Source organism: Ambystoma mexicanum, chromosome 6p (assembly GCF_040938575.1).
Source record: "Ambystoma mexicanum isolate Mex_15411 chromosome 6p, UKY_AmexF1_1, whole genome shotgun sequence".
Classification (NCBI taxonomy): Eukaryota; Metazoa; Chordata; class Amphibia; order Caudata; family Ambystomatidae; genus Ambystoma; species Ambystoma mexicanum.
In genome coordinates, this window is record NC_090935.1 from 1,399,968,564 (window position 1) to 1,399,995,346 (window position 26,783).

Here is a 26,783-nt window from a genome sequence, read left to right on the forward strand (position 1 = left end):
ATGGACCAAAACCGCAGTCGCAAACATCTTTCAACCAACATCAAGAAGGAAGATTGGCCTATAATTGGCCACATGGTGTCTGTCCCTCTTCTTGAAAACTTGTACGATAATTGCCTCGGTCCAGGACATCACCCACTGCCCCCCACCCCTTTCTCAACAGAGATACATTTGCTCGATATTTACCACATACTTTTTCCATGACTTATAAAGAGTTGTCCCTTTTCTGATGTCATTTAGGTAGGGACAATATTATACATTCAGGGAGACTTGGAATTGGTAACAATTTTAAATCTACCAGCAAATCCATTCCACAACCACCTATGAACCGGGTGGAGGTGGAAACACAATTACCCACTGCCGAAATAAAGTAACTTGGCTGACTGGCGACTCCAGTCACTTACGCGCTTTCTCGTTTGGACCATACTAGCTGCTCCTAAACTGCAAAGTGTCCTGCAGGTGCACATTTACCTCGCTCTATTATCTGGCTGCATTTGGTACCTGGTGACGTAGATGGCTAAGTGTACTGATTGCAAAGGGTTACACGGAACACTGTCCATTCAGAAATCAGAGTAATCATTGCAACATAGTAACACATACTACATTGTGTGACCTGTCGTAAGGTAAATGGATCCTTTACTAAATTCACAAACCTACCCTCCATTGCACCCAGCACTCAAATCTTCAATATACTTTTTTGCCGCATTTCAAAAAATGTACTATATTTTACTCTAATGTCTGTTGCTCTTGAGTGCTCCATATAAACAAGCTCTGACTATACCTCTATAAAATGAACAATAAAATGAGCAAATCAACAGAATTTTTGCATAAAGTACTTTTGTCATTAATCATTAATTATAATTTGTATTGCCTGCATATGTTTGTCTTTTCCAGATACCTATCAAACACACATGAAATCAAGTATTTTTCTTTTCTAGCCCACTTTTCAGAAGAATCTGCTCGCATCGCAAAGGATAGACTTTCAGTCCTTTTCTCTTTCGACTTTGTTCTAACTTGTCTTAAAGCCTGTTCATTATTGTTTTTAGATGTGAAGTTTTGCTCTAGTAAGAATGTTTGGTCTCACATTGTGGTTCCTAAATGTCTGTGTGTGTGCACTTGCCAGTGCTTTACTTTCCTGTACCATTTGTGTGAAGGGGCACTGGAGCACTCACAGGAATCAGTGTGCCATGAGAAATGGCATTACCTCTGCAAAGGGTAGGAATCCCTTCAAGTAAAAAGTGTATAGACATAGAATATATGTAGGATTTTAAAAGCATGCACCGAGCAGGGAAGCAACGGAGCGCTCTATAATGGGGGCACATCCAGGGGGTAATGTGGGATAGCAGAGTAGCTGGTATAAGTAGGGGTGCCAGAGGTAGAAGGGGTGGCTGAGGATGGAGACAATATGAATAGGATTGTGTGAAGCGCTGCAAGTATTTCCTGGCTATCAAAAATAATGTTATGAGAGTTAGAAAAAATCATCCATTCTGCATACTCTGCGCCCGATTTCTCGGTTAATAGGGCACTCTGAGGGGATTCAGTTTGCTGAGTAGTGCTATTAAAGGACATTCGTTCATTCATCATCCATCAGTCTATCCATCAGTGTATCTATCCACTCATTCAACCCAAGATCTGATGACTGGTGCCTTGACCAGCAAGATGCCCTTTGACCAAGCACTCTCAGGTCAAAGCACTACAATTCTCCCTCCCGCCACATCACGCTTACCTCAGGTTGGGGGGCAGCCGACTCGTGGCAGCGTGCGGCAGAGAGCAGCTTACAGTGAGTCTGTAACACAAATCACTGGAAGGGAGCAGGCCGGGCTGTGGCAGGCACGGCAGCGCCCATCCCTGCCACTCCCTCCCAGTGTTTTGTAACACTAACTGTTGCTGGCGCCATGGTGTCGCGGGTCATGGCAAATGGCCACCGGCCCGCCGCATTGATCAAAGAAAGGTAACACTTTTGTCTTACATTTCTCTGCATCCGCAGTGGGCCGGCGGGGCTCCACAAGATCAATATGTTATGGGCCAGTTCCTGAAGCCTGGGCTGCAGTCTGGCACAGCATGGGCTTTAGGAACCAACCCCCCCACCTCATCATAATTTCAGCCCAGCCAACTGCCGAATGGCCAATGGGCCAGTCCGACCTTGTGCCAGAGTGATATGCAAAGAGTATGAAACGCCAATCAAGTGCAACATCCCCCAAAGGTATTATCAGGTGGTTAACAGTAATTTCAATTTAGCACTTGGCTAACTATAACTGTTATTTTTGAGAATAGGGGATGTGAAGAAAAAAGCATAACTTAAGTAGGAGGGAGAAAGGGTAACAATCAGATACTTCACAATGTCTGTAACATGCCCCCACACTTATCAACAGCCAGTCAATTAAAATGTTCGAAGCTTTAAAGGTTGCAACAGTATTTTCCAACCCTCTCAACAGTGCACATTGCAGACGGCTGCTAATCTCTCAGCTGGCGTTTGTTTAAATAGTGGAGTTTTTATTTGTTCCCCGTTAAATGGGATAACAGTGGCAGTTACAGTGCAATAACAGCAGCAATTGCAACAGAACAAACAGTGCAGGGAGATCTTGACAGCCTTAGTGATCTTGACTAGTGTACAGCAAACAAGTTACAGCACCACTGTCTTTATCGTATCCTTTACCTTGAGTAGTCTATATGATCCTTCTGTGTGCAATATTGATATTCTCAACTGACAGCCAGCAGTATTTCAAAATCCCTTACATTCCATGCACTTCTCTGCTGAGTTGATGTGGGCAATATGGGTGAAAACGTGGACAGCTAAGTGATAAACTGCACACACACTGCCTCCCCACTGCTAACACCTGCGGCAAACACTGCACCCTTCACTGCGGGCTTCCCTGCGGGTTGCAGGCTGCCAAAGGAAGACTTGGAGCTGTGACAGCTTCCCACACGGCTGACTCTCCTCAGCAGGGCTCAAATGGGGCTACAGCCTCAGGAAACACTGTGTCCTTCATCGCCCTTCACCTCAGGCTGCCAAATGAAGACTTGGAGGTGTGGCAGATTCCCACAGAGCGACTCCCCTCAGCAGGGCTCAGTAGGACTCACATGGGTCTACTGCCTCTGAAAGACTTGGACGTAATGTTCTGATCACAGATTCAATGCAAATGTCACTCAATCTTCATGAGAATGTATAAGACTTTTTAGGATTAAAACAGAAACTAATAATTTTGTATTTGTTTGCATTCATCAGAAGGTCATTGTTCTCTGCTGAAGGCCCAGTTGTGTATGGTCAATTAAGATCAGATCATCTGCATGTGCCGGCCAACATATTTTTATATCATTTATGTTTGGTGCAACAAAACATGCTGAAGCTAAAACAATCCAATATCAGCGACATACAGACTAAAAAGACACAAGGCCAAAACAAAGCCCTGTCTTAGACCTCTATGGGTTTGAATTTCATGATACAGAGATCCGCTGCTGGTTTAACCTTACTTGTAGATATTTCTCAGTAAGTAAATGAACAAGCAAGGCGAGAAGAGGTTCAGGGATATGCCACTCGTTCAACATTTTCTATAATAGGGCTCTGTACACTGTGTCAAACGCAAGTGAGAATTCAATACACATAGTATAGATGTGGGGCGATCTCTACTACCAAGCTTTTTGTAGGAGGACATCTAAAATGAATCCATTTAGAGTTGTTCCTAAAGCTTTCCTAAAACAAGTTTGGAATTTCTCCAATTGCCCTGTAGTATCCACTTAATGTTCTAATTCTCAGAGTACTAGTGAAGAAAATATTTCACTTTCTGCATCGAGGAGAGTGATGGGATGGTAGATTACTGGACCCAGACAGTCTCTCCTTTTGAAATTGGGATACATTTGGAACATTTCCAGGACTTAAGAGTTGTCTTGGTTTTAATCGCATTTTGGAATAATAGAAACAAAATTGCTAGCCACATATTTAGATTGCTTCTTAAAATATATTTAGATAGATCATTAGGGCCAGCATCCCTGGAATTGCATGCTTTCTTAATTTAGTGAGTTATGTCTCCCAAAGAAAAGTTCACCACCCGAATTTGAGAAGCAGCAAACTCCACATTAACCACATTCAAACCTTTCAACAGATTTGAATAAATGAGCCTCCGAGATTTCTTAAAAGATCGGAATGCAATGAGGTTCACTAACCTTTGACTTTAAGGAATTAATCAAATTCCAGAAGTTACAGGAATGACTAATGGTAATGGCATCCATAATATACTCCCCATCTTTCTGTAATAAAAGGCAGCTGTGGCAACACAGCCAGTTGTTATATTGCTGTCTAGTAAAACTGTTTTTTGTTTTTTTTTAATTATTCTGAATCTGGAAGATAGTGATCTTTGAATCTGTCTTATCTTAGATTTCAATCCTTCTTTAATTGAATGTTGTGATCATAAATATGAGTTTTGGCCTTAACAGATGGTCGACTCTTTATTTGGGGTTGATGATTATAAATAAAAACAAATAAAAACCTTAAACAAAATAGGAGTAAACATATTCATTTGTTCTTCAACAAATGACTTTACAAATGATTGACCATTACATTTGTTCAAGGTAGTGATAGTTCCAGTTCTCAGTGCAATCCGATTCCCTTTTGCATTTGTAGTGAGGTTGGTTATATGGGGACAAACATACATAGTAGGCTCTACAGACAGCTGACCTGACAAAAAAGCAGTATCACTGAATGTAGTGTGTTCATCCGAGAAAGTGTTACATAAATCAAATCATTTTCGAGTTCAAAAAGACATAGGGCCTGATTCATGGAGTGTTCTGCATGGGAAATAGGGAAATAGTTTATCAATTCATGGAATCGACTGTGCCATATTTTGTTGTACTTTGCAGGGACTTCATGCAGGCTCAGCATGTCCCTGCATGCAGTCTATTGCCCTGCACAAGACACCTTGCAGAGAGGGGACATGTCCTGCACAGAGGCCAGAGTAGGGGGCAGAACATTGAAAATGGGGAAAATGCAGGCATCACGAGGGACCGGCCAAAGGCAGTCCAACACACGCCCACAAATGCACAGAATGAAATGTATTCATGGATCTGACCGCACAAGTTCTCATTGGGGAAAGGCCCATGCAAAGCCCTCAATCTATCCGCCACCCGAAGGCAGACGTACAGACACTTGTGCATGGGAATCACCTCTGTGCGGTGAGACTGCATTTCAGATTTAGGGGTGCGTGCACATAGACGAGGTTCGGAACTTACTTAGCAGTGCGCGTACGCAGTACAGTGGGGTGCATGAACAGTTTACAGGGATTCACACACAGTTTTTCCAGAGTTTTACCTGAGTTACAGAAAGTGTATGCATGTTGTTGGGGTGCCCGTAATAGTTACGGGAACCCCGTCCAATGTCCCCGAGGTGCAGACCTGGTTGCGGGGGACCCCACGCACTGTTTCAATGGTGCATATGTTTGTGCTCGAGGAGCACGCAACGCTAGCTGTAGCTGTCTCTTTTTGTTTTGCTTGAGGGCATGTTGGAGCGTTCCACCCACGACATGCGTATACAGTCACTTTGCACAAACAATTCCATGAAAATGCAGAGCCCACAGAAAACCTCCTGAGAGCACAGGCTCTCACAGAGGCGTTCTCGGCGTGCAGCCTTTGCAGGATCTCTTCGCAGTTTTCCATGAATCCGGCTCATAGTCTATACATGATTCTGAGAGGGCATTTACCCAAGTAGTTATATGCGGAATGACTATGCTCTGGTATCTAGATGATCAGAAGGAAATATACAAGATCATTGGAGCCAAAAATGGGTATTTTAGAGAATTAACTAGCTAAGGTTATGCAAAAAGGCATTACTGAAAAAACAAGACTAAGCAAAGCATGAACTGCAAAATCAGCAAGAAAGAAGTGAAGAAATGCCCAGATCCCCAAGAGCCCCAAAAGGTATTAGAACGTTTTTATTAAATCATCTTGGGTGATCCTTCCCCAATAATGCTCTCTATGATTGCGGCAGAATCCTTCCTTAATTAGTGGTGTGGATCCAGCGCACTCCAAAGACAAATAAATACAGACCTAAATAGGAATTCTGCTATGTAAAGACAGTTGTCTATCCCCTGAACTCCTCCCCTATGCTTGTTTATACACTGAACAAAAGAATGGCTAGAAACAACCATATAAGGCATGCTAAAAGCAAGGAGGTGTCTAAGGGGAAAGGTAGAAATGGAGCAGAAACCTGAAATATTTGAGAAAGGACACATCCATTTTGATAGCATCCTGGATCATTTAAGCATATTTAGATATACTTTGTAAGAGACCTGGTGACAGTTCCCTTGCTAATAAGAACAGCAATGATCGTATTTTATTTTCTGTCAATTGTTATAGCATAATAATAACTAGCACAAGAACGATGATTATCTTAGAGTTCCTGGCATAGTTTTAAAAACTGTGACATGACCTACTGGCACAATATTTAAAGCTAGTGTGTGTTATACTAGCATTTGATTTACAACTGATAGACACACTTTATCAGGCACTCTCAGAAATGATGCCCGTTGTCTAATGAAGGTGCACCCATATTTTGATGCACTTATACTTGTCATATGAATGATTTTCTGTGAAGTCATTTCCCAGAATGCATTGACAAGACTTCGCATTTGAAGTATTGGAATCTCTCAAGGGTTACATTCAAAGTTGAATACTAGACCCATGATTTTGAATCCAGTATATTATGAAGATTGTGCACTAAAATGCACCATCCCCGTGCATCCATGTTCTTGTTGGGAGGTTTTCCCGCTAGACATCCATCGGATGACGTGGGCTTTCACTCTGCACTTGCAGTCACCTCTTTAGGTTGGGAAGGCATTTAATGCCACATCTGCATACAAGCAGACCAGCCCCAACTGCCTTTTATTGGTATTCCTTAGTGAGATGTCACACCTTGTCCTGTTATTTCTCATGATGGCCCTTGCAAATCAAAGGTTCTTCTAGTGATATCATTACTTCTAAAATGACCACATATGCAAATGAAGGAGCACCACACTTTCTTTGCTTCACTTAATTGCACAAATCCTGTGACGCGTCCTGGGCGAAGATTGGTTATGTTTCTGACAAACCATGAGGTTAAACCAAAACTTAGTTTCTATGATTATGAATATTTAGCTGTTGTCTTAATCCTATTGTTGCTAAAAGTATGGTGTCACTGGACATATAAGTGAATTTATACTGGTTTCTAGTTGAGTAAATCATGATCTTTGTTTAGCAACATGTATGTAGAGCACAAACCAATGCACCCAATATTCCCAAAATCATCACATAGTATGTATGTTTTCACTGACGATGAAACATGGCACTGTTTTATAATATAACAGAATGTGGTATGCAATTATTGTCCTTTTTATATTGGTTTTAAATGAAAAATCTAGATACAAACTTTCTTTGATTTTAATGTAGAACAATTCTTTAATGTATGTACATTAAACATATAATCTGATTGTATCCCCAAAAGTTCAAAGAGAACTTAAAATTAAACTATTGGTAGGAGCCTCTGCATTGGGAGCGCAATGCTGACATGTTTGGGACATTCCTTATTAACATGCGTGGGTTCGTCCTGCCAGTGTTGGTTTTGAAAGCGCTTAGAGACAGGCTAACCATCTTAATAAAGCACTATACGAACGCTTCTTAACATGTCAATACATAAAACATGTATATAACTGCACATTTCAATCAGAATAAAGAACAAGGTGTAAAGTACTTCCCAGCACTGGTTCTGCTGCAAGGCACAGAACGTCAGTGCAATGGGCCTCAGATGCACTGCCAATGCAGTGGCACACAATTGGCAATTATCTTTTTCAATACCTAAGTATTTTCTTTGTATCAGACAAGACAGTGACCCTGCAATGCACCCATGGATAGCGTTAAACCCTTTTCACTTGCAAGTACTGAATTCTATGGATGGTTATGCACTGGCTTTAGCAGTCTTTGTGTAACCTGCACGTCGCCGAAGGGGACACTCAGCCCTTAATCCTCCAACTGCTCATAAAGCAAGAACCATTCAATGGCCCTCGTTACGACCCAGGCGTTGGACCATGGTGCTAGTAGCACCATGGTCCATGCCGGTAACTTACCGACTCCGCCATGGCGGAATGGGGAATTACCGCCCCATTCCGAGGTTGGCGGGGCAGTAATTCCCCATGCCGCCATGGCCCTTCCCCATTCCCATTTTTGCCCCATAGGGCTCAATGGGACTGGGGAAGGCGCTAATTACGGCACCGTAAATTACGGTGCCGTAATTAGCTCCTAGGTCCCTTTGCGGGTTGGTTTTTTAACGCCTGCTAAAAGCAGGCATTAAAGTGCCACCCGCAAAGGGACCTCGTAATCAGGCGTTAAGGGTTTAACAGCGCCGCCACCTTTTACGGCGCCGTTAACCCCTTAACACCTGGGTTGTAATGAGGGCCAATATGTTTTATGAATACCACAACAATTACAGCTCCTAGAAGTGAAAAATCTGGCATAAAGATAAAGTGCTGGATGACAAAGTATGTGGTCCGAAGGAAACACTATCAGAAATGGACGCATGGAGCATTACAGGAACTCTTATAGGCCCCATAACACGTTAGGATTAGCCAGTCAGGAGAGAGAACACGAGTTGGAGTGGTAGGAAATGCTCTTCAGAGTCAGTGTGAGCCGCATTATCCTTTAATGATATTTTCCACTCTGGAAATAAACAAGGCATCATTTAGGTCAGTTTCTGTAAAGCGTCCCCTGTGCCTATTGAGAGGATTACTGCTCCTCCTGAACACAATGGCCTACTTAATTGAATGTCAACTATACATCTTGTGACCTCTTGTTGACCATAAAAAGCAGCCTAGGCACTCATCCTTCACTTAAGGATTAGTCAGACTGTCTCTGCGGCAATAACTGGAGTCCCAAGGAGCAGCCCGTGAAATTGAATTGCAAGACAAGAGGGATGACAACATCCAAGGAGTTTACAATTTTCGAAAAATGGGTCTCATTAACTATTGAACAGCCCTGATCAAAGACCGAATTCCCTTTCAGGTGCTGTGGCTCCCCAGCGACATTAGCGTTTATGGTTAAGAGAGTCAGGAGCAGTGACAAACGGACATGTATTTCTTTTCTGAACCAGTTCTCTGAGTTTTTTAGTGCGGCCTTCACATGCGCAGAAAAATGCATCCCCCACGATGCGTAGATACTCCTGCCACCGCAAGATAGAGATAGAACCATTTTGGCATTGATGAGCGATACCTTTCCCTTGATACATAAAAATTGGTTAAACATTCCACATGTTAGCAATGATTTAGCATGCAGGTGCTGCTCTAAAAGAAAAACATAGTTCTGTTCTGCAAGATGGCAAACACCTGGACAGTGACAATTTAATTCACTCACATTTCTTTCCATCATTTGATTTTTTTTCATTTAGCCCTTTCTTTTCATTATTTGAATTTCCTTTTTTTGCCGTTTCTCCCCTTAAATACATTACATACCCCTAAATCTATTTTCTTTTGTTGTGTACAATTTGTGTTTCCATACGGTTGTGTCCTGGACACGATGGTCTTCACCTAGTCAACGGCTGCTCACAACACGAGCGTCAGGCGCAGCGCATATGCGCCATGGGAAGAGGAGTTTGCACAAAAAGAAGAATAAAAAAAGTGGCAGCACCCACTGCTCCTCGTATTCTTTTCTCGTCATTTGTCCAGGGTGTAAAGTTATTCGGGATATGACAACATGGCAAGGAGGATAGGATCCAGAACTCTGCAATCCAGAGCACGAGAAAGACAGTGGGCCTCATTACGGTTTTGGCGGAATGGGTTAATGGGTGCCGCTGATGGTGGCGGACCCGTTAAACCCATTCCGCCTCATTACGAGGTTCCCTCGCGGGACCCGGTCTCGGTTTTACCAGACGTCCTTACCGGGTCCCGCGAGGGGACCAGGGAGCTAACAACGGGCCGGTCGTAATCGGCCCGTTGTTAGCTTCCTGCACCCATTCCCATTGAGCCCTATGTGGGCTGAAATGAGAATGGGGAAGGTCCGGGCCCAGGTTCCCTGTAGGGGGAATTACCGGGCCCTCCAAACTCGGAATGGCCTGGTAATTCCCCATTCAGGGAACCCGGACCTGGTTTTGGTGGCAGCCATGACCTAATTACCGCCAAATCCGTAATGGGGCCCAGTGAGACTTGTGCCAGCTTCCTGTGTTCAGCGTTCACTGCTGATGTTATGTTATGTTAGTTACGCTTATAAGGCGCCAAAGCCTGTAGGCATCCAGGCGCCGAGGGATAGAAGTAGAAGAAACAACAGGGCTGGAAGTATTTTATTTAAACAGGATTGTCTTCAACTGTTTACGAAAAACAAGATGATTCTCTATTTTGAGCATCTGTATTGTAAGGGAATTCCAAGCTTGTGCACCTTGGATACAGAAGGCCCGCCCTAAACCACAAGATTTTTTTATACGGGGCAAAATCAACAAAGATCCAGCCGAAGAGCGTAAGCTTCTTGTTGGTTGCTAAACGTTGATCTTCTCCTTCAAATATACCGGAGCGTTTCCAAAAATAAACTTGTGGCACATGGTGAGTATTTTGAATTGGATGCAAGCTGCCACTGGAAGCCAATAAAGTTTTCTTCTGGCCACACTGGTGGATTCCGAGCTTTTCGTCTGAAAGATAATTCTGACAGCTGCATTTTGTATCTTCTGCAACTGTTGGATATCAGCCTTATTGGCTCCCCCCAACAGTGCATTACAATAATACATGCAGGGCAATATTACTGCTCTTACAAGTTTTATGCTATTTTCTACCGATATCAACGGGCAACTTGTCTAAGTACTTTTAGATGATAGTATTGGTAGAGATGGCTGTAACATGTGCCTAGCTATCAAGACTTTCCTCCATATAGGTACCCAAAGTCTGAACTTTCTTCACGGTTTTGATTTTAGCACCTTCTATCATAAAACAATTATGATCTTGGCTTAGTTTGGATTGAGCATGCTGGGAGCCGAAAAGTATCAGCTCAGTTTTAGCAGCATTCAAACAAAGCCAATTAGTTGACATCCATTGCTTTATGACGTCATATGCTTCGGCTACCATTTGTTGGTCAGCCTCATAGTTCCCAGTTATGTTCAATACCAGTTGGAAATCATCTGCATAGTTGCAGAAAAAGATCCCTAGGGATTCCAACTCAATACATAAGGGAGGAATGTAAATGTTGAACAACAAGGTGGAAAGACATGCCCCCTTGTGGACTCCACATGTTATAATCTGTGGTTCAGGAGCACAGTCACCCCAGTGGACACAAGAGTGGCGACCCTCCAAAAAAGATCTAAGCCAAGAAAGGCATTTTTGGATAGTCCACCGTCCGACTCCCTTCTGTTGAGCAGGATTTTATGATCCAGCAAGTCAAAGGCTGCCGATAGATCTAGCAACTTCAGCAGCCCGACTTGCTATGTTCCAGTTTACCCAACATATATGTTTGGAGATCTAATAAAGCGGTCTCCGTTCCATGGAAGCTTCGAAAACCTGATTGCTTCACATGTAATATGCCAGAGTTGAGTACATGAGATTGTAACTGCGTGGTCGCTGCCTTATCAATACGTTTGAGGAAAAATAGTGTATTTGTGATCGGTCTTAGGTTAGCTGCATCCAATGGATCCAAACCTAGCTTTTATATCAGAGGGGTAACAGCCACATTTTTGATAGAATGAGGAATAGAATCTGTATGGAAAGAGGACTTTATGAACCGACAAAGAAAGGGAGCGAACAGTTCTTGATGCTCCAATATATATTTTGAGGGGTACATTTCCCCTGGGCAATTTGTGGGGTGCATATCTTTCAATAACATCAATGTCTCAGCTAAATTTGGATCTGCGAAATTAAAATTACCTGAGGTACTAATGGGATTAGTACCTGTTTTAGATGTTTTCGGTATTAACAGAGGATTTGGCAAAGGAGAAATTAGTATTTCCTGCTCAATTTTCTTTTGTGCCTTCAGCAATTTGTCTGCAAAAGCCCTCTGGACTCTACTACAGTCATCTATAGTGGGTTTAATCGAGGGATTGCAGGCAATAGGTTTTTCCCATAACCTAAAAAGGCAAAAAAGTTCTTTTGTTTTATCTCCAGCTTGGTTTATTTGAGCATCGTAGAAAGATTTCTTAGCCTCTATGGTCATCACTCTATAACGCTTTTCAATATGTTTCCAAGCCAGCAGATTGTCGTTTGTTTTGTTTTTATGCCAGGTGTGTTTGGCTTGCCTTTTAGTGATTTTAAGTTCAGCTAGTGCAGGCAAGAACCTCTTATGACGATTGGGCAGATCTTTAACTGTTTTATCTTTCATGGGTGCATGTTTGTCTAGCATTTCTAACATGACATCATTGTAGATTTTTATGATTCTCTCAGGATCATCCAAGTCATCTGTTTTACTTAAAAGTCATTCCATGCTAGTTGTTAAAATATTAGAAGTGATATTCTTAAAATTCAGTGATTTGACCATGTGTGTTTTAGCATGCACTCTTATGGGTTTAACTGGTAATCCAAGGCGACATGTCAGAAAGCAACGATCGAACCAAATACATGGAAAGGTGGAGACAGGCCCAAAATTGACATTTCCCCCTCCGACCCAGTCAAGGATATATCCCTTATCATGTGTAGGTTCAGTATTATGATATGTAATATGATGAGTGCTCATCATATTTTCCAGGAGGAGTGCTTTCTTGTCTGCCTTGTCATTTCTCCATAAGTTGAAGTCACCCAATATGACCAGCCCTACATTTGTAGTCAATATAGGTGCTATCAGCTTAACTAAGTCATCATTAAAGTCACATACTTCTCCTGGTGGACGGTAAAGTAAGACCAAATTCAAACTATAGTTAGGGTTTGAAGTCAATTTCACATGGATGATATTGCATCCAGTGCATTCTATTTTGACCTCATAAAACCCCAACTGCTTTTTGCAAATTATGGCCACTCCCCCGCCAACATTATTCTCTCTGTGCTTCCCTAAGAACACGTAACCGGGAGGGTGGGGGGGTTACCTGTTCTATAGTCGGTCCATGGGCTTCTGTAAGCCATGTCTCCGTAAGGCACATGATATCTGGCTTATGTTCTTGGATATAGTCATGCAGTTCTATGCAGTGTTTGGGCAATGAGTGGGTATTAAGCAGAGTAATAGTTAAATCGGTGTATACATTGGCATTTCTCATAATGTTAACAATGTAATTTTGATTATGCTTATTAGGAGTGTCATTTGAGGTGGAACAAACACTATATACTGGATGCCCCCTTGGGCTGAGCCATGGTATCCCCCATGTGAAATGGAATACTACAAGGAAAATGCTGTACCTACCCCCACGACCGTTTTATGAGAGAGTAAGCTGCCGAGCTGCACGAACGCGCACGGACCCGCACAGACTCGCTGGTATTGTTTGCGCCGGCGCATTCGCGCCTGTGGATAAAACAAATACTGCAGGAGAACTACAAGCCTGGGTGGCATGTGCCTCTGCCCTTACTTCAGTACAGGCCATTAAGATAATCATTCAAGATAGGGATTGGGTGCGTGTCAGTGTTCCCATTCTGTCATCATTTGGCTGACATTGCTTGAAGGCCTATCATTCAGTGCCCTTATCAGCTACAGTGAAATTGCAGACAGTTCCTTCACAATGTCTGATACTGAGACTGTTGGTTCTGAGCTCAATAATACAGCTGTAATTTATCAACACATGCCTTTCGCCATGGCTGACCAACAGGCTCTGGATCCACATTAGGAAAGTTGGTTATGACGTTCTGAAAAATACCTTGCATAATGAACGGGCATCTAACACACTTTCCTGGTGTTTACTTTTTTTGACACACAAAAGAATATTGATCATGAGAGACACACGTTCAACACTGCCTGTCAGTCCATGGGAGAATCCAAGGAGGCTTTTTTTGCGATGTGCCTTCGCAAACTGATAGCCCTCTATGAGTTCCACAATTTCATGAATGAGGAGGCTATTCAGCTGTAAATCATAGACTGGAAAGAACTACTGAGCGAGACAATTCAGCGAGCAATGATTATCTTAATGGCCTGTACTGAAGTAAGGGCAGAGGCACATGCCACCCAGATAGAAACTGGTGACGATTCCACAGGTGAGCAACTATACCAGGTTTCTCATTTAATTTCTCACTCGATATCGGGCAGATAGGGAAATCAAGTGAGAATGTATTCAGATGAAGGCAGATGTTACCGATACAGGCTAGTGTTTCCACTCAAAGCAGGCATGAGATGTCCTGCGATAGGACAAAGATTGGACAAAGATTCAGCGATTATGATAGGGGAAATCATTTGGCAAAGGTATGCAACTCAATACCCTCAAAACATGAACGAGGCAACCTGGCGATGGCATGGTGTGAAAACTCCCACAAACAATCCTACAGCTGCACGCCGCAACGTGAGTGCCAGAAAAGATCTGGTGAGTCATCTTCTTCAAACTACAGGTCATTCTTCATTGCTCCCACCATCTCTACCTGCAGTGAAGGGGAGGACTATGCCTATATGCTGACCGATCCAGCAGGATTGCATGGAAATTATGTCAAATGCTAGTGGTTGACCATGTGGCCAAGTTTGTCATAGACACTCGGGCAACATTAAAGAACATGTGTGTCTATGGATTTGATACAATGGTCCATCCTCTGACCTTGATGCCCTCTGAGCTCTGAGTGCTACAACAGGCACCAAGGGCCCAGTGATCAACCATAGCAAGTTCTCAACTACTCTTCAATACAAAGAAAAAAAAACTACCATCTAAAGATCACATGTTCAAGGTGAAGTTTCCCAAAAGCAACACCTGGGGACGAGCAGTTCCCATTGCAGCCATGACATATGCCATGCAATCATCACAATTGATAAAACAGAGATTGCCGTCTTTATTAAGTAGGCTCAAGGGTAATTCTGTAGTGTTTCACATTGATGAATCTGTGAAACCAATAGTACAACATCCTCGAAGAGTGCCCATTCATCTCCAGCCTCTGATCCCACACCCTGTGTTTCACACATAATGGCTGTGCCCAAAAAACGGGACGGTCAATGAGATATGCATCTGCATAGACATGAGACAGGCAAACAAGGCCATTGGCAAAGACATTCGGATATGCATGTGGATGACAAGATAAGCTTGCTGAATGGGGACAAATATCAAAGCTTGTTTTTAATAAAGGTTACCATCAACTTGAACTGGATGTGCAGTCAAGATACATCACAATATTTCTAACTCCATCTCGGGCTAAACACTTGAGCTTTGACATCTCATCAGTTGCTGAAATGTTTCAAGAAAGCATTTGCAAAGTGATGTGGCACATTGGGCACTGTTTCGACTATAGCAATGCTATTCTTGTCTTTGGGTCCAACATGATCATGCTTTGATACAAATGTGCACTGCATTAGACGAAGTAGGACTGACACTCAGCACTGATTAAGTCACATCTAAAATTCTTTGGCCACATTTTCTCTCAAAAGGGGATGGGGCCAGATCCGGGAAAAGTAAAGGCAATTTTCGGATGTCTCTGCCACTGAAGACTCTAGTTATGTCTGTTTCTCTCTGGGGATAACCTTTTACTATTGGAGATACATCCCAGATATCGCCACCAAGAGCACGCCATTAAGAGAACTCACCAAAGAAGGTATGCCATTTCAATTTCAGTGGTCCTCTAGGTGCGAGAATATTTTCAGATAATCAAACAATACATTCCATCGGCTGTGCACATGGCATATTTTGACCATTCTCTCATGAAACTGACAGTTGATGGTAGTCTTGTAGTCCTAGGAGCTACCATTGCTCAACACAAAGTGGGGAGGAAATCTCCTCGGTCAGTGATTGTGTAGGCCTGCAAAGGTTTGTCCGAGGCAGAGGAACAATATTCTCAACTGCAAAAAGAATGGCTATCCATGGTATGGACTTGCAAGTACTTCCAAATGTTTCTGTTAGCCATTAACGATAACAACAGATCCCCACGCCCTAATTACAAAATATGGTAATCTCTGGTGCAAACTACCACCGACAATAGAACAGTGGGGTCTTCATTTATGACTTCTGCATTATTAACAAACCGGGAAAGGAATACAATCGGTGGATTTCATTTCACAGCACCCACTTCTTGACTCAGCGAATAACTCCTCCATGGCTGAGAAATATGCAAACTTCATCACTCAGATGCTGACTTTTGGACCAGTATCCATATCTCTCATTGGAGAGCATATTCATTGTGACGATACTCTACTCAAGGTGCAAGAGCTGATTGTTTCCAGGTGATGAGGATCAGTGTTCCCAAGAAGTGGTCATGGTACGCTGATAGCGATGACAGATATTTGCAACTTCAAACAGGTGAAAGATGAACTGTCTTTCTCTATGGAATGGCTTGTCTTGAGAGGTTCTCGAGTGGTAATTTTGACAGGTCTTTGACAACAAATTATTGACATGCCCCATCAAGGCCATCGAGGTAGTTGAAACCAAGTGACAGATCAGAGATGCCATGTGGTTCCCTTGGTTATATCCGCTTGTGAAGTGTACCATGCTTGTGTGTCATCTGTGTCAGAGTACTAAGAGCCCAGAATGATCGAACTGCTCAAAACATCTCAAATACCCGGGTCTGTCTGGAGCCTTGTACTGGCTGATTTCTGTGGACCTCGCAAGGATGGTAAGTATCTAACGGTAGTAATGGAATCATTTTTTGAGATTTTCGATTGTGCAGATGGTTTAATCGACAGTGGCAAGCAGGATAATTCCAGAACTAGACAACATATTCTCAGCATGAGAAATTCCGGAAGTACTCAAGACAGACATTAATTCACTTTGTTGATGCAACACATGTGCGTTCATCACAGGAAGACAACTTCCCTGTGGCCTCACAGAAAGAGCAAGGTCGAGAGATTCATTGGTAGTCTCAAGGAAGTGATTCAGTAAAATTACCTGAGACCCATGTCACTAAATCAAGCACTGTGCAAAATTCTGCAAGATTACAGGAACTCACCCAATGTCACTATTGGCAAGTGCCTGGCCGAATTGATGTAAGGGACGATGGTAAAGACACTGCTTCCTCACAGACAACTGAGAGAGGAACGACTTGTGAATGAGAAATTTGTGCATCAAGAAGTAGCCATGAGTGATCGGGAGTGGAAAGAAAAAATGAAAGAAAATGCAGATCAGAAGAGGTATGCAGCATGTTCGCGCATAGACACTGCAGATCAGGCAATTGTCCTTCAGAGGCAATAGCGAAAATTGGATTCAGTCTTTGACCCGATACCTTGACAGGGTCTCCTGTCCAGGGGTCGATGGTGAATATGAGGTCCCCTGATTGGGTGGTTACCTGCAACATATCAAACTTCAGGAGATACTGTGAAAGGCGGAGAATCCAGGGAAGAGTTACCTGAGGATAACTCTACAGGTGACCAAGATATAGGAGAAAACAGGAGAAAACAGTGAGCAGAGAGGCGTGCCTTCTTGAGGAGTCAATAGTGGAAAGAAGGTTCTCTGCAAAGTGTGACAAAGCTAGTACCCTGGCCTTGTCATGAGTGAGTGAGAGTCCATCTCATAAAAGGCTGGGTGGATTAAGGAGTAAACCAGAGCCAGCCCTAATTCCGAGGACAGGATCCATTTAAAGGACCATTATTGCAGCCCCACCTTTTTGCCTTTTTTGCCAGTATGTATATGTGCCGACCATTGGTACCTCTATGAGAGTCTTGCTAGTCTTTTGTTCATTGCAGGGACCCAAAGGCTAAGTTAAGAGACCGGGACACAAGCAATGAGAGAGAAGCGAAGCCAGGCCAACCAATGACTCTAGCACTACCTGTCACGAGGAGTCCAGTTGGAGAGAGAGCAACCAGAAAAAGCTGAAGCAGCATGCAGCCAGCAGAGGAGCCATGTGGTGATTTAGGGAACACTGGAGAATGCATGCAAAGCCTCACAAACAACCTTGACCAACGGAGACCTGACAAAGAGATATCTCTATGCTTCCCAGATTCACTTACCTGTGGAACCTGAGGATATGGCTCCAGAAACATGAACATGAACTTTGGCCCTTCTAGGCAGGGATCAGTGAAACACTTTAAGCCCAAGCATAGAAAATTTGGAGGGCTTGGGCCCCTTTTGGTGGCTATTCCTTGCACACACGCACAAGGCGTATTTGTGACCCGCACACGGGACTTGCCTGTCTTGCTTGATTCTTCTACATTGCTCCCCCTCCCCTCTCTAGCCTACTTCTGCAGGAGTATGTCTGTCCTGATACATTAACCATGACCATCTTCTGGACAATGCTGGATTGACTTTTATGGACTCTTTGATTCACAGTGCGTCACCCTTTCTCAACTCTCATGCTGGACTTCTTTTGCATCTTTTATTCACGGTGGCCCTGAATCATGCTGTTCCCATCTTCATCTTGTATCCTGGCTTGCAACATTATGGGCCTCATTACGGCTTTGGCGGTAGCCATGCCGTTATTGGCGGCATGGCTGCCACGAAAACCGGGTCCGGGTTCCCAGAATGGGGAATTACCGGGCCATTCCAAGCTTGGAGGGCCCGCTAATTCCTCCCTCTGGGAGCCCAGGCTCAGACCTTCCCCATTCCCATCTGAGCCCTGATAAGCCGATTATGACCGGCCCGTTGTTAGCTCCCTGGTCCCCTAGCAGGACCCGATAACAACGCCTGGTTTTACCAGGTGTTCTTACCGGGTCCCACGAGGGGACCTCGTAATTTTGCGTAATGGGTTTAACGGGTCTGCCTCCATTAGCGGAGCCAGTTAACCCATTATGCAAAAGTCGTAATGAAGCCCTATATGTTACAACTGACTTCTATAATTGTATTCGCTCTCTCTCTTGCTTCTCCACTCTTTTTGACTGCTTACTCTCTGTTCTCTCCTCCTCTCCCTTTCTCCCTTTTACTATCTACTCCCCTCCTCCCCTTACTTTCATCTATTCACTTACTCTATCAGAATTGTCCCTTGACCTAGTATGATAGCAACCTCGTCTGTCTCGTCCCCTCCCCTACTTGTTTTTTCTTCCCCCCTCTCCAGCACTATCTGAAATGTCGTCAGTCCTAGTATTATAGTCGCTTGTTTTGTTCCTCACCTCCCTTTCTGCACCCCTCTCCCTCACTTTTTGTTTTTCTGCAGCACTACCAAACATTTTGTCAGGCCGAGTACCTTAGTCGCCTGTCTGTTTCCATTTCCTTTCCACTCTCCCCCTCCCTTCCTTATCTATGTCTTGGCGCTTGCACTATCTGAAATGTCGTCAGGCCGAGTACAATAGTTAATATCATACCCTTACTGTTCATGACCTGTAAGAATGTCATTGCATTTTCCCATGTTCCCTCCCTTGCCTTGAAGCGCTTTGAAACACATTATATATAGGTGCTATATAAATAAACTATCATATCATATCAAGGGAAGGGGAAGACAGAGAAAATTGACAAGGGAAATTTAGCCAATCCTGGGAGATGCAGGGGGATATAAGATGGGGACAGGAAATAGGATGTTTATGTGTTTTTGGGTAAAAGTCAAAGGTGGAGGTGGAGGATGACCAAGAGACCAGCAGGAAGCAGGAGGAAGGAGGGAGTGGTGGTGTGTGAAGGAGATTTATGAAGCAGGTGAAGTATGGGCTCAGGAGTGCTTCTGCAGTTTGAGTGTGTGTGTTTGTGTGGCAAATGAAAAGAGAGGTTAATGTAAGGGGTTGTGACTAATCCAGAGAGTTCATCACATCTTCCCAAGATGAAGCCTCCCCCTTTGGGACTAGGGAGGTGAGCCCACTACACTAAGTACCCCTTAGGGTACATGTTAAGCAAAATCCCCTTGGGGTGACTCCTTCTTTGGGGAAAATGAAACCCCAGAGAGAGATATCTGGAGTTTCCCCAAAGAGATGCCTTCCCCAAGACCAACACCTTTATGGGGTATGCAGTAACTAAGATGTGTAAGAACTCTTTAATAATGGCTGGCTCAGCTTCTGACACACAATTCATTTCACTTCTGTTAAGTAAAACAGCAGAACAACTGAGAAAACAGCCTTTTGAAGTCACAGCAGGTGAGGAACCAATCAGGAAGGAGTATCCATGCAGGCCAGCGAGTTTAATTATGAACTCAACACATGGCTTGCACCAGAAGGACGAAACTAAAAGTGCAATGCAGCCCGGCAGACGAGAAACCAGAGCTGCACAGTCTGGAACCCCAAGCGAGAACAGAATACCTTAGCGGGCCTAGGAAGAGTCCAGGTGAGGAACCCCCTATTAGCTCCTACACCAAACCACACTGAACCAAGAGTAGATGACCACTGCCATGGTGTGCAGTTGAGTAGACTTGTAAGTGGCTACGCAATGAGATGAGAAGCAGTCGGCCTATATAGCTTTTCCAAATGTGGGGAAGAACCAGAGAAGCCCCAGAAGGCGGAAAGAAACCAAAAGAATCCCTGTTGTGTGGGAGAGCCAGAAAATCTACAAAGTGGGGAGACAAACCGCGAGAAGTCCTGGTGTGTGCAAAAAGCCAAGACACCCTGGAGTGGGGAGAGAAAAAGCAAGATGCCCGGCAGTGGGGAAATGAGATAAAGAAAACCCAGTGTGGGTGACAGAACTGTGGAGAGCAGAGTGGGAAATGAGCAAGAGCAAGCTCCAGAGTGAGAGAGGAAGTGACTGAAGAATCCCACACTGCGGGAAGGGGAAATGTGAGAGTCTTTCTGAAGGGAGAAGGACTGTGAGACTCACAAGTTTCAAGGAGAACTATTAATACCCGGCTGGAACCCTCTAACTGCACTCCATCCATACACAAACTATTTGTTTTGGACTGTGAAAATCGGCAATGACCTATGGTAAAGATACACAAAGTTGGGGGTCAGAAGCCAGCAGTCATCGCTTTCCCTTGGGCAAGGCACAAAAGTATTTCTTGATTGTTTTATATTTTCTTTTGAGCAGTAGGTTAAAATAGGAATTCTGCAAGACGACTTCACTTATGTTTGACTACCTTGAAACACAGACGAGCCCCTTCTACTTTCATTTGTATAGAGTAGGACTTAGCATAACAGAGTAGGGGAAAGATTAGATGGGGTCATGTTGCAGTGGTAGTCAGTGAATTAAGCCTAGCAGCCCACACCTGAAGGAACCTAGGAGGCATAAAAGGCCCCCTCAGCTGCAGGAAATCAGAAGGAGCTGGAACTGTGACTGGAGTGTGTGCTGTAGGAGCAGAAGTAGAGAAAAGAAGGCATGGAGCTGGCAAAGCAGAAGTGGGAGAACCAGAGTGACACCAGAAGGTGGATGCAGCAGATTTTACCTGCTTGTTCTGAGAAGGTCCTGTTCCCCCAAAATATGAAGTGCAGAGGCTGTGCCTTTGAAAACTATATGAAAGAGTGATTGTGTGTGTCCAATTTTGCTTTTCAAAGGAAGACTGAATTCTATCCTTTACTTTCACACAAGCACACCTTTCCTAATAACTAAATTAAGCAGTTAAACAGCGTATCTGCAATTGAAGAGAAGAGCAATCATTGCCCAAGCCAAGATTCTCTGCATACTAAGAGTGAAAACAACCTTCCGAAAGCCAAAAGAAATCTAACACTTACTGTGAATCCAATAACAGTTCAACCTTGCCTAAGATACAAGTGTGCCAGAATTACCCGAAAGCAAGAGAGTGGCACTAATGGTTCTGGGTAATTACTTGGGCTAACAGTTGGCAGAGAGGTGAATGTAAAGTTGGGGAAGGGAAACTGACTGCTTGTAAAGATTATTTATATTGACACAACCTATATTGCCAAAAACTGTGAGAAGTGGGTCATAAAGGCAAGCGTAGGTTGTTACTGTGGTAGACAGACAGGAAGGCAAAGAAGCTGACCCTTTTTTGAAGAGAGATATTCAGATCAAAAGTGCCTTGCCTTCTTGAAGTTGTTGAAGTCCTTTATAGTGTATCTTGTCAAAACCTGTCTTGAATCACAAAGTACTGAAGCTGCAGTAGCAGTGCAAAGTACTGAAGCTGTGCTGGTATATCATGTTGTCAGTAGATGCACCCTTTCAGTTTCCTAAATGAAGTGGAATATTATGAGGCAAAGGAGACTGTTCTCATTGTGAATTGAAATAAACATGAAGTTGTTGAACTAGATGCAGTAGCACTGTAAAATTATCCTGACAAACATACCTATTGTGAATACCAATCCTGTAACTTGTTGCATCTTTTGTGAAATGTGGCACATCTTCTTGAATAGCTGTTAGTGGGGATAACGCATTGTGGCTGGGATTATAATTGGTGCTGTTTGGAGGAAGTAGGAAATCCATATTTCATCAAGGAGAACATATTTGCTATTGATGGATCTTTGATTAACAAAACTTTACTTTGACATTGAAATATCAAGAAATGATTTGAGACTGTCTTACCTTCAAGGATTTCATTATACTTTTCTTTGGTTGAACATTGGAACGAAAGTACTTTGAATCCTGGTGAAGGGAACTCACCCAGGTTATTGAGAGGTTGTTTCAGAAACTGTAAATGTTGTTTATATTTTTTGAATTGCCGTATATTTTCTTTGTTTATTTGTTGTTAGGTGTGAGGGCCAGACATCCTGCGTTTGCGTGTTTCACATCAGCTTTGGTTAGGCAGGGAAATCCTCAGCACAGTAGGGTTAGTGAGTTTTTTTACTCCATTAATTCTTTAATAACAGTTCATGTTATGAACAATCATCAGTTACCTACCTCAATTACTGACCCCTCACAGCATGCTGCTATAACAATCAATATGTCTGGCTATGCAATGCATGTACAGGGTTTGCTCTAGTTTCATGACAGAAAAAGGTAATACTAGTAAGTAAAGTAATCTAGTATGTTAGTGATTGTAAATGTGCATGTTAATTCATGACATTTGGGTGTCTAGAAATTGGCAAGACATTGAGTCAGTCTGACTATGCAATTGGAATTCATGTAGTATACCTAATTGTAATCAGGCTCTGCTATGCACATGGGTTTGCAGGAAAACAATGCATTAGTCTTGCCATGCCCTTAATATGTAGACAATACAAATATATTATAATTATTAATATTATCATTATGATCGTATTTATTGAGCCCAGACCTATCTTTGCGAAGCAACACAGGGGTCTACAGAGGTACACAATACAGACACATAATGGAGCTCTTTACAGAGGTATACAACAGTACAGGTACATAATGGAGCGATTTTCAGATGTAACACCATAACTGATATATGGAGGGGGGTTGGATACAGAGGAGCACAGAGGAAGGGTACAGCTGTACCAGGTGGCAGGGAGGAGAGACGTGGGTGGCGTCTAGCTAGTAAGGTGGCATCAGGGGTGACGTGATGGTCTATGTGTTGAGGAAGAGAGATTCCTTGAAAAGGTTGGTCTTGAGTTCTTTTATGAATTGTAGGCATGTGGGGGCTAGTCAGATGCTGACATGGAGGAGGCTCCATAGTCCTGGGCATAGGCAGAGAAGGCTTGTTTTCTGGTCTTTTCCTTTTTGCAGCAGTGGATATCAAGTCTACACGTCTCCTGGCTTCTGGAGGTGCGCTGTCTGCTGGACATGCTGAGTTTCTCCATGAGGTAGCTGGGTGACCTGAAGGCAACTGTCTTATAGATGATGCAGCAAGACTTGAAGTTGATTTGTGCATGCAGTGGGAGCCAGTAATATAATACATTTACTGCGACTCCAAAATGTCACCAGGGACTAAAACTGCACCTTTGCACAGTAAAATATGCTGACCTCCATTACTGCAACTTTGGTGTGGTAATGGGGTAGGCAATGGTGGGGTTGCAGGGTGCCGAACCATCTAAGTGGGTGGGAACAGATGCCGCAGGATCGAGGGAAGTCAGCGGCACACTTCTGTGTGTCCTGCAATTAAGGTAACTTGCCAGGGCGGGGAGTGGGGTAGGACGATGTGGGCCACAGTGAGCTAGCTGATCACAGTGCTGCACCGTAATGGTTGTCAATATTTTCATTGGCAGTATTACGGGCGGCATGAAGGTCAATGAAGGCCGGGTTTGATATGGTTGTATTTGCATAGACCCTTGATGAGGAATGTGGCCACACGTAGGGCACTTCTCAGGGGCACAATGGCGGATGGTGGGAGGTCCTTGAGGAGTGCATTGACTCCACCAGGTGGGATAGGACCATGTCATGATGCCTACCTCCAAGGAGCCTGGTCCGACCCAGCAACCCCAGAGGCAGGCATCATTTCCCCAGGGGAGTGCCAGCGGGCCCAAGCTGGGGCCCTTTGGACGCAGTCCTGGCGCCTTAGGCGCCAGGCTCATGTTGGACCTCTGTCCTGGCACCTTAGGCGCCAGGCAGATAAAGCTAGACATGTGTTCAAGTGTTTTAATGTGCACTTACCTGATGCAGACCATGCTGCCACATCCAGGCCCTCTTGAGGCCTGAATAGGAACTACTTTACCTGTGGGACTACTTTCCACACGGGTGTGGTCGGGGAAGGATACATACCTGATCGGAGGAAGGATACACACTTGGAACTTCTTCCAAAGCTATTTAAACCACACCCGATCAGCAACTCACGCTTCGCGTTGTTCTGCTCCTCGCAGCTGGATGCTCACCGTGTCAGCTCCTGCATCTGGACTTCAGCCACGCCTGTCAGCATCCTGGGTCACCTGCAAAGGGAGACAAGAGACCTACCAGCTAATCTGAACCATGGAGACATCACCGACGATCCTGAAAGGGAAGACATCATTTTTAAAAGCATTTCGCTACGATCGCTGCAGCGCTGCATTTCACTCACCTTTCCTGGGTTCCTCCATCTTCAGCAGCGATCATCCGGATACACAGCCACTTCGCAGAGCCTAGAGAAAAAGACAAGAATAAGAGGTGAGAGAAGGAAGGGAATGAGACTTACCTGTTGGGTCATTCCCATTTAATTTCGGGTCTTGCTGCTTCCAAGCATTTTCCGGACCCCCGCCCCTATGGGGAAAAAAGACAAAGACATTAGATGAGCGGATGCAAAAACATTACCTGAGCGCTCATCTAGGACTTACCAGATCTTTACTGGAACTGCACGTTTCACTTCGGGTCGGCGCCATATCTCCGGCATCCCGAACCCCGGCCCCTATGGGGAAAAGACATCAACATAGCGCTTTGTTGCAAGAAGTCTCCAAAGGAATTTTCATTCATCACCTGAAAAAAAACTATGAACATTATTATTTAAAGCTTGAACTTTTGAACTTGCAACAGAACTTTTACAGCGCCTTACCAGTATAATCAAGCTTACCTGAACTCCCATCCAACCTCAATCCAGTGAAGTAACTGGGTTCAACGCGCCCCTGCGTCAGAAGCAGGATGGAGAGCTCGTCCTTTCAGACCCTAAGGTGAGACTTCACGGGGAATCGTGGAAGGGTATCGTGGAGGGTTGGAAGAGAGTGGGAGGCTTGAGCATAACTCAGTCAGTAGGTAATACTCCCTTTTCACACGCACAGGGGTATATTCCTACGAGCCGGAGAAGCCAGAGTAGAGGGCCCTTCCTGTCCATCTTCAGAGTCCCGCGTTTCACCATTGAAGAAGCATCAGCACTCGAAGCCAGACCTGTGCCTCCGTGGGAACCAGGTGAGCGTTACAGACCAGTGATTGAACAGTGGATCTGAAGCTGTCCGGAAGGAGGAAGGGCTTGACTTTCCACAGGAGAGAGATCTGATACCAAGCTATCTGAGTTTTCTTAGCTACGTGTGTCTTGAGAGGAGAGGTATTTGTCAATGTGGAACCTGAGGGATTTGACACATGAGATGAGCTCAGGTGTGAAGCCCTCAGAGTTCATGGTTGATAGCTAAGTCTATATGTCTGGGTGTTCAGTGTTTTGGTGAGGAGTAGGAATTTGGTCTTGGAGGGGTTGAAATTCAAGTATGCACTGGACATCCAAGACCGGATCAGTGAGAGGCAAGTTTTGAGCCTATGGAAGTCCTTGATGGAGTCGATCTTGAGGTATACCTGTGTGCTGCAGCATATTGGTGGATGTGGATGGTGTGTGTGGTTAGGACGGCTCCCAGTGGCTCCATGTATAGATTGAAGATCACTGAAGAGAGGATGGAACACTGCGGACTCCACAGGTGACGGGTAGCATTGGTGATCTAGAGGAGTCCATATGAACAAACTGCTTGCGTTTGGTGTCAATCCAGCCACAAAACACACACTTAGTATAGCTATGGATTGATAGGTTGGAATCACAATAGAATGTGTAGACCAAAAGTGAAATCTCAGCACTACTAATACACATTAAGTTGAAAAGGCAGCCTTGAATATAGACAACCAAACTACTAATCTTTTCTATTGATCATTGTTGCCTTGAGGTAGTGGTAGACGTCCCTACCTCCTTTGAAACCATCTCAGTATTTCCTTCCATCCCTATGGGAATTGTCCTTCTGACCACCATCTTCATCTAATTTGGACAATGGAAAATCAGGACTAGTGGACACATAACTTGTTTATCTTGTCCAGTAAAATAATACAATCAGACCTATGGTGGAGGAAATTACAAAAAAAGGGTCATACTGGCCCTGGAGATTCTTAACACCCACGCATTATGGAAACATAGAAATCCCCTGGGGTGAGTAGTGATATATGGAACAAAAGTGTGGGGACTTGGGAATCCTAGCAATTTGCAAAGAATATAGCTTTTTTCATTAAAAATTAAAAATTGCTAGGTCACCCGACATCTGCTAAGAATTATGATACACATGATAACTGGGCTTGTGATATATACATCCGATTGTATGAGCACCGATACATTGGACCTTTGGCGCTACCTTTTCTTTAGAAGAGGGGTCTAATCTCTCCTCTAACATTAAATATGGCCTATGCAAGAAGACTGGTAAAACTA